The sequence below is a fragment of the Podarcis cretensis genome, assembly GCF_951804945.1.
Source record: "Podarcis cretensis genome assembly, chromosome: 3".
Taxonomy (NCBI): domain Eukaryota; kingdom Metazoa; phylum Chordata; class Lepidosauria; order Squamata; family Lacertidae; genus Podarcis; species Podarcis cretensis.
Genome location: NC_137172.1, coordinates 93,559,303 through 93,568,845, shown reverse-complemented (window position 1 = coordinate 93,568,845; position 9,543 = coordinate 93,559,303). Strand labels below are relative to the sequence as shown.

The 9,543-nt window shown below is 41.8% G+C and overlaps 1 pseudogene across 1 annotated transcript; it reads left to right on the top strand.

Annotated features, from left to right (window-relative positions):
• Positions 1-1,614: 1,614 nt before the first annotated feature.
• Positions 1,615-8,067, top strand: LOC307213411 (transcriptional regulator Kaiso-like; annotated as a pseudogene). The gene is made up of 4 exons: positions 1,615-1,711; positions 6,745-7,514; positions 7,840-7,846; positions 7,916-8,067. The product of its transcript is annotated as a transcriptional regulator Kaiso-like (transcript).
• Positions 8,068-9,543: the final 1,476 nt, after the last annotated feature.

Sequence of the window (9,543 nt, the reverse complement as noted above, 5' to 3'; positions counted from 1 at the left end):
GGAAGTGGCCGCCAGGACCACATAACACCTGTTCTGAGAGATCTGCATTGGCTCCTAGTACATTTTCGAGCACAATTCAAAGTGTTGGTGCTGACCTTTAAAGCCCTAAACGGCCTCGGTCCTGTATACCTGAAGGAGCGTCTCCACCCCCATTGTTCAGCCCGGACACTGAGATCCAGCACCGAGGGCCTTCTGGCGGTTCCCTCATTGCGAGAAGTAAGGTTACAGGGAACCAGACAGAGGGCCTTCTCGGTAGTGGCGCCCACCCTGTGGAACACCCTCCCACCAGATGTCAAGGAAATAAGTAGCTATCCTATCTTTAAAAGACATCTGAAGGCAGCCATGTTTAGGGAAGTTTTTAACATTTAACGCTGTATTGTTTTTAATACTTGATTGGGAGCCACCCAGAGTGGCTGGGGAAACTCAGCCAGATGGGCGGGGTATAAATAATAAATTATTATTAATTATTATTATTATTATTATTATTATTATTATCTTAATCCACTGCTGGTGGTAGGGATCTTTATTAATGGAGCAAGCTGTAGCAAGTGATGCATTTGTTAAGCACTCATACCTCTGGCTAGAAGAGAGGCAGTCAAGAAGGACAACTTTTTAGCTTGGGGAAGCAAAGTAATATGGATATCACAGTGCAAAACTGGACAGAAATGACAACAGGGGTATATGAATTGAAGGCCTCTCACACAGTAACTAGAGGAATGGTCAGCAAGCTTTGGTTAGCTTGACTATGGTTACAAAAATCATGTTTGGGGAACTATACAAAAACATTTTTTCAGGTGAAAATGAACAGGATATATAGATGCAATCATCTACCAAGTTCTGGGACAAAGTTTTTTTTTTTAAAAAAAACCACACACTTTAAGTATTTATTTATGTAATACAGAGGGGGAAAGAAATGGAAAAGGAACTGTTTCATTTCACTTTCTAATTCAGTGTGCCTTTCTGGTGATACCAAAGATGTTCCTAGGAGAAGAAATTCTTACAAAAAATTTCCTTTCCCTCTTTTAGAGGGGAAAAAAAGGAATTTGAAGCTTTCTGCTTCAACGGTAAAGGAAATCTTTACAGGTTAATGGTTTGTAGCAGTATGGGATGCAGGTGGCACTGCGGTCTAAACCACTGAGCCTCTTGGGCTTGCCGATAGGAAGGTCGGCAGTTTGAATCTGCGCGATGGGGTGAGCTCCCGTTGCTGTGTCCCAGCTCCTGCCAACCTAGCAGTTTGAAAGCATGCCATGCAAGTCGATAAATAGGTACTGCTGTGGCAGGAAGCTAAACGGCGTTTCAATGCGCTCTGGCTTCCGTCACGGTGTCCCATTGTGCCAGAAGCGGTTTAGTCATATTGACCACATGACCAGGAAAGCTGTCTGCAGACAAATGCCAGTTCCCTCAGCCTGAAAGCAAGGTGAGTGCCGCAACCCCATAGTCACCTTTGACTGAACTTAACCGTCCAGGGGTCTTTTACCTGTAACAGTTCCCTGGAGTAATGTAATTGTCCCACATTAAATTGCTAAAGAGCCATATAGAATCATACATGGTAAGCAAAATGTGTGCGGTGAGTTATCAGATGGATTGTGCAGTTTTGTCACGCCACGAAATAAGATGGAGATGAAGGACATTGCTTGTGGACCAGAGATGGTTACCAATTTGCTTTGCAAGCCAACAACAGAATATGTGGCTCTTCAGAGAATCATAGATTGTAAGAGAGTTGGAAGCGGCTGCCAGGATCATCTAGTCCAATCCCTTGCAATGCAGGAATCTTTTGCCCAAAGTGGGACTCAAACCCACGTCTTTTGTACTTCTATTTTGGAAATAGTCCACAAGTAGTTCAAAACAAAACAAAACAAAAAGGTTTTGCCATGTATCCTCCCATTTCCATTTCCAGGCTAAAAATCATGCTTTTATGGGAGGTGTAATATTTCCAAAATAATGGAGGGAAATATGAATGTCTACCATTTCTATACTGCTTATGGTCACTGGTGGAGGAAGAGGAGTGCAGGGGGAGCGCAGGGGGAGTGCACCGCTCCCTGCAGGCGGCGTGCCACACCCCCAGGACATGCGCAAGCCCCACCCCCAAGTGCTCTCCGCCCCCCCCCCAGTGCCGGAGCATGAAGCTCCGCCACTGCTTATGGTGTGACAGTTTCTCTTATCTCCCTCTGTTTCCTTCCAACTTTCTCTTTTCGCTTTTATTTATTTACAACCTGCTCTTCACCGTTCACACAATCCTGGCACTAGAGACAACATTAAAATAGAGTAAAACAATATTTTATTTATATTTTATTTATTTTATTTATATACAACTTAAACACACACACACCCAGCAATACGCCGAAAACTTAACTAGATCATCCATGCAAAGAACACCGTTTACTCTGGTGCTTGTGTGAACAGCAACATTTTCATGCGGTGTCAAAATGCCATCAAACTTGGTGCTACTCACAGCTGAGAGCAGAGGGCGTTCCAAAGTCAGGATGCCTCTGATGAATCGGCGCAAACCATATCTCAGAAAGCCATGGCACTCAAAGAAAGACCTCCCTCAGTGATCTCAAAGTCCAGGCAGGTGTATAAGGGAGCAGGCAGGCAGTCTTTTCTGGGTCCTTAGCCATCACTGCTACATCTTCTTCCCTGATTAGTCACATGAGTGATTTGAGCCAATGATGGATTACATGCTGAATTGAATTGTGTCAGTGCGGACGTCACTAGGAGCAAACAAAGCCCATTCAGAGCAAGGGCAGTGCATTCGGAACAAGAAATATTTGCCCCCCTTGGAAACAATCATTGCCAAAAACAAAAAAAGTGGGGGAGGACATTATTTTATGCTGCTGATTTTTCCCCCTGAAAAATACCCCCTCTTCTGGCTCAGCTTTGGGTCACGAACATTGTCATCCCCCCCTCCCCCGTCAGCTCATTTCCTCATGTGAATTCACAAAGACGATAATCACTACGTGTGAAAGAGCCTTCACAGATATAGTATAAGAAGGGAGACTTTTTGCCTCACATCAAAACACCAATATTTTTCAGTGGTGCGTGTTCACATCTTCAAATCCCTATTCACATATTCCATGTGTGTACACTGAACGCATGTACACAGGGAGGAGAGAATGAAATCGCACCTGCTGACCTCATCCCGTCTAAGTTGCCTAGTGCTTTATGCATGTGCAATTTCTATGTGTGCAGGCTTTGTGGCAACACTATGCAAACTGTGTGTAAGTAAAGGTCAGGGGTCAGCAAGAATAATCCCAACTCTCCCCCTGTATATGAGGATACACATAGGGCTTATGTTTACGGTAATCAAGTATATATTAATACATAAATGTGTGCACCAGCTTCTAGTAATTAGTTGGCAGGTGTCACTCGTTTACCAAAAACTGCTATTTTTTTCTCCCTTTCCCCTCCCTAGGTTTTCTGGATGTTTTATTGTCACGAGGTGCGTGTGTGTTTTAATTGGGAGGGGCAGTTCTTGTTCATGCAATCCCCCTGCCTCCTGCTCTCTGAGGTTATCGTTCAAAAATCAATTAAAATGTAAATTAAAACACAAGAGGCACAACCCCTGCCCGAAGAGGGCCTGCAATCTATAAACAGGGGTTAGGATAAAAGAGCGGAGGAGAAATTTTGTGCCGGGAGGAACATTCGGAAGCAATACGAAGGTGGGGGTGGGGGGGGGGAGGAGAATTTGAGCCATTTCCACCCCCCTCTCAATGAGAAAAGGAAAAGACTTTGTAACATGGCAACAAAGAATTAGCAGCAAGACGCATCTTCTATAGATAGTGGGGGAAATCCTCTCTAACCTAGTTGTTCCTCAACAGCTGGATGTAGAAGCAACATCCCACTTGTAGTGTATTCAGCTGACTGTTAAGATTTGCAAAGTGCCCCAAATTGTGTGAAATGTTATAGGAGTGTGTTTTTTTGTTTCATTATTGGCTGGACTTCTGGCTACAGTGAGGCTATACTGAGAGTGTTGTGACATTTATTAAGAACACGCAGGAGCTGAACAAGTGAATCTTTTCATAATTAAATCGCAAACTTTGGTTTCTCCGAGACCTGCGGTTGTGCCGATGGAAATACGTTTTAACAAAACACACACAACACAACCCCTCCCCCTGACACACAAAACCACAGCAGGCATAAAAAGACCCGGGCAGTTCGGTGAATGATCATTTAAGAAACTGACGCACTTCATATCACATTTACACCGAGCGAGGGATACAGGTCAAGCATCACAAATGAAATGGCCATCGTAAAAAAGCGAGCCAGCCTCTGCCATCTGCCATGGCAGCTCTGAAAAGGGGCTGAGGGAGACACAGCACCCCAGTGAAGCGAACCCGGCAACAATGCCACCAATTGGTGTGCCACAGCAGAATTAGTTAAGAGACACGCTTTTCACCAGAGCCTTTGAGGGGATATTGCAAAAAAAGAAAAGGGGAGGAAAAAAACCCACACACCGCCTGTGTGTTTCTGCCAGTTTCATATATGTCTGCAAGAAAGGACTTTTAGCTGTTTTTGTGTTTGGTTTTTTTAAAACAACAACAACAACAAGGCAACAATAGTACCCCCTAACAAGGAACCCATCCTGAATCATTTACTTGGGAGGCTGATTAAGGCACCTCTCTCTCTCTCTCTCTCCTCTGCTTTGTTTTGAGTCATGAATAAGATGTTCTGTGTGTTGCTTCTCTGCCGAAGATTTAAATGTCCCCACACATTTTGATCTGTGCAACTCCAGCACAGCTGATGGCAACAAAGGCTGGTTTCAAGCTCATTGTCATCACCATGGAGTTATAACAGATGAATGGGTGGCATTGATTCTGATTGGCAGACTCATTCACATGCATTCAGAGCTCATGAATTTTACTTAACACGTCCTCCTACTGCTTATTGGCTGGGATTTAATTGGAGTGATGTATTGCAGCACTGCTAGATGAAGTGGAACAGTCTCTCTCTCCCTCTCTCTTTTTCTCTCTCTCCATTTTCCCTTAGTTAAGTGGTCCTTTTCTTCCATACCTCTGAGTTAGAGATGCTTGAGGCAAAATATTAATTTATGTCATATAAATGGAAAGTATTTAACTCTTTGTTTTGTGATGCAGCTTTCAAAATAACACACAGAGGCGAGATGGGAATGTTGATTTTTGCTATTTGCCACCACACATCTCACCAATAATTTTGCCTTCTCTTTCGACATCAAGCAAATCAGAAGCCTTTGAGGCTTTCCTAAATTATTTTGGGGAATGTTACGCACTCTGATTTCTCCCCACAGGCTTGCCAACCTAAGCATTTTCTCTGGTGGAGTAAGCTCCGCTGAAATCGGTTGGATTTATCTCAAGAGTAAACCTGCTTAATGGTACAGCCCTAACCCTAGATCTGCTGGGATGAGCAAATTAAGATGTGACAGATCTCTGGCTCAGCAAGAGATACACTGGCGTAAGTCCTACATCATGACTTACAGCTTTGTAAGCCCTGAAAAAAGGGGGCATTTTGGGGGCAGGGACTGAGCAGTGGGAGGACTTACACTAGTTCCTAGCTCACTTCAGCTCTGTGACGTGACTTAGCAACTCAGTGGCACTTAACATCAGGGGGAAAGGGTGGAAGAAGTCAAACTCTATTTTAAAGTCTTGTTTCCCCTCTGCCAGGGTTAGGCCAGCTCAGCCCACAGTTGTGATGGAGCAGAGTTTCTGAAATACCATTATGTCTGCTTAACTTAAACCAGTTTAATTTATGCTGGTTCCCCATAGGACTGCACTCTAAAACTGTATGCCTGCAAACCTGCTTCAAACTTTCCCCAGCCTTTGAGGTCAGATTATCTCCCAACTGGCAGCATTTACAGGAGGGGTTCAAGAGCATGCTGAAAAATTAGACTTATGCCATTGAAGTGCTCTGTCACCCTAGTGCAACAATTCCACTTTTTAGAAAAGAAAAAAGAAAACTTGCTTTTGTGGTCAGGAAAGTGACGAGGAAATGCCCTGATAGATGTGGGGTGAATAACAGACAGGTGTAAAAACACTGTGCAAGCAAATTAGGATGAATGCTTGTAGCATAACCAACCCACGAACAAAATAAATGCTCAGTTCTATCCAGTCCAGGATCAGCAAGCTTACTACACTTTTATTTATTTATTCCAGAATTTTTTAATTGAATTTAACAGATATGACATATAAAACATATAAAAGAAAACACATTACAATACTAAAAAAGAGAAAGAAAAAACAAAAGTAAAAACACATATTCCTTCTAAAGTTCATTTTAAATTTCATTGTTAACTGACTTCCTCAAATCGCTCCTAACTGAATTTCATTGTATCTCCTTGTAACAGTTCTCCAAAATCATCTTTCTAAGCTTACTACACTTTTAAGTGATTGCTGATCCATTGCTATTAGATGTACCTATGGGGACAATCTATTTGCTGATGAAAAATCATCTTTGAAACAGTTCATTTATCCAGGAAAAACTTCTGTTTGCTGTTTTCATTTGCTGTGCTTGGAATACCTTATTTCTACGTTTGGAGCACCTATCACCCCATATTTGCAGGATATTGACTGCTGAAAGGCTTTTTGCCTCCATCTCAGTGTTCTTTGATAGTTTCTGACCACGCCTCATATTTCTGTTCATGGAACATTTATTTTACTCCTGTTATTTGTGACTTCATGCACGTGTTACATGTTTGCTGTTTATGAATTGTGAAACAATATAATGTTATAAATTTATTGTCGGTACATTATTGTGTTGCTTGTGGTTGTTCAGGGTCAGCAAGCAGCAGTTCTTTGGTCCGGCAGCCCACCACCCCCAAACCAGCTGTTGCACCTGATGCCACAGGAGCACAGAAGCACTGCTTTCCCCAAGAACAGGCCTCCCAACCCAAAAAGTTCAAAAAGAAAATTTCTGATGTACATCCTGGAAGTAACAAGGATGCTCCAGCAGGTTCTGTACCAAAGCACATAACAGAAGGCCAGAAGGCCAGAAGACCATCACTTTAGATAAAGCTGCTGAGATAGAAGACCTGCTGACAGGTTGCAAGGTTTATGCAAACATCGCTGAGGATACCTATGATATCATAATTCCTGTGAAAGATGAAGCGGATGGAGAACTCTGGTTGGATGGCATGCCCAGAACATCGGGGGACAATTCTACAAACAGAAAGCACCTGAAAGTTAAAGCATGAGGATCACTACGAGCTCATAATGGTTTGCAAGGTCTACCATATCTGCACTGTATGCAGGAAGGTCATATGTTTGTCTTACAAGTTTGCGGAGACACTTCGACGTGCATTCTTGGGAGACAAAGTATCCATTTCACTATTGCGAGAAGCTTTTTCCTCTTGCAGAGTACCGCACCAAGCATGAAATTCATCACACAGGGGAGTGGCGGTACCAGTGCTTGGCATGTGGGCAGTATTTCATCAACTATCAATGGTCATGGATAGGCACATAAGATCGGTACACAGCCAGGATCCTTCTGGAGAGTCCAGGCTATATTGCTTGCATCCCTGTCGGTCTCTGCAGATCAGAAATTATGCATAGATTGTTGGTTTCTGCTCTCTTCACTGTGCAGCGAAGTGCTTGTCACGAGGCAATGTTTACATTCCAGTCAGAGTTGCTCTTGGAGTTTCTCACGGGAAAGGAGACTGGATGTGACGTACACTGGTTTCCTGTTTTTCACTGTTCTCAGTCAGTGTTTCTCTCCGTGCTTTAGAGGAGAGAGGATGCTTTCTCTGCTCCGGCAGAGGCAAGATGTTTTTCTGTAATCTACCAGCTTTGAAACATAAATAAAGCAATATAGAATATGTGCACGTATTCCTCATCATTCCGCTGTGCACGGGACACTGCAAACACAACATAGATTTTGGGTAGTTCCAGCAATATACCTATGGCAAATGACAATGCTCTTGTTTATCCTGTTGACCTTACAAAATAAGCCCCTCAAGAACCAGCCCCTCACCCTCCAGCAAAGCCAATGACTTGGGATGATATCTTCCCAAGGGTTCCGCAGGGAAGTGAATCACTATTCAAACAAAATCCATCAGATGCCAGTACTGAATTTGAGTTTGTTATACCAGAATCTTACTGAATCTTCTCTCTGACCGAAGATATCAAATTTACATCATGTTACAACTTGAGGGAGAATACCATGAAGATGTTTTACAGGTGGCATCACACCCTGTCAAAACTCGCTAAAATGTACAAAGGTAGTTCACCAACATGTTGGCGATGCAAAAGGAGATGGGATCGTACTCTCACATTTGGTGGACCTGCATAATTATAAGCGAATTTTGGAATAATATATATGACGAATTTAAGAAATTATTTAAATTTACCATCAAAAAAAGGCAGGAGATTTTCCTATTAGGAATATTGCCAATAGAAATTAAGCAAAACACAAGACCACTGTTTATGTACGCAATCATGGCTGCGAGAATACCAGTGGCCAGAAGTTGGAAATGCGAAACAATTCCTTCACCCTATTTTTATCGTTGGATTTACAAATTGGACCCTGCAGGATAAAAGAATTTACAAGGTCTTACCCTTTGGATTTATGGTTTGATCTCGAAACCGATAAAGTGGATTTAGCCATACAAGAGGCACAAAGTTTTTGGAATGATTTAAAATAAAGTTGGCTATAAAATCTTTGGTGGAATTAGCCGTATAAGTGGCAAGAAGATTATTTCATGATTAGGGAAGCTCTCATTACATTTAAATAAATCCTTGCTACCATACTTGGCTATTATTCTCAAGGGACAAATTTTCAATATTATTAGATTTGATATTTTGGCTGATATTTCTCCATACTTATATTGTTTAAGGAGTAAATTGCTCTCAAAACTGATACTATTCTGTTATTAGCTCGTTTTAAATTGTCAAACTTTAAGGTTATTTTTCTGTCTTTTTTTCTGTATATGGGAATTTAAAGATCTCTGGGGAGTACTCTGTTATTTCTCTCTAAGTGTTTTTTTTTGGGGGGGTTGGTCAAGCTTAAAAACGAGGTGAAATGATTATTGAATTGCAATTTGATTTTTATGCTGAATTTTAAATCTGTAAAATTTTATGCTGAATTTAAATCTGTAAAATTTGATTCTTCCCTCTCTGTATTTTATATTGAAGATATAAAAACTATTTGGTAATATAATTGGGGGAAGAATTTTAAAAGTGGTTAAAAAATGACACATTTGCAGAAAAAGAGTGATGGCGCAATACCGGGGAAAAGAAGGGGTTCGAGACAGGAACCAGACTGGAAAATAGATATAGCTAAAATGCTTGCAGAATTAAGGACAGAGATAAAAACAGATATAACAAGCAGTGAGAAAAATATTGAGAGCAAAATAGGCCAAATCGAGACTAAATTTGAGCAAGTGGATAAAAAAAAATGGACGCTACAGTGAATGAATTAAAAGAGCAAATGAAAGGGATCTCTAAAAGAATGCAGAATCAGGAGGAAGGAATGAAGAGAATGAAATTAGAAATGAGAGAGTCCCGAAAGGAGGAGGAAAAAATTAGAGCGGAGGTATCTGAGGTGAACAAGACTCAAGAGGAGTTGTGGGATGTGGTT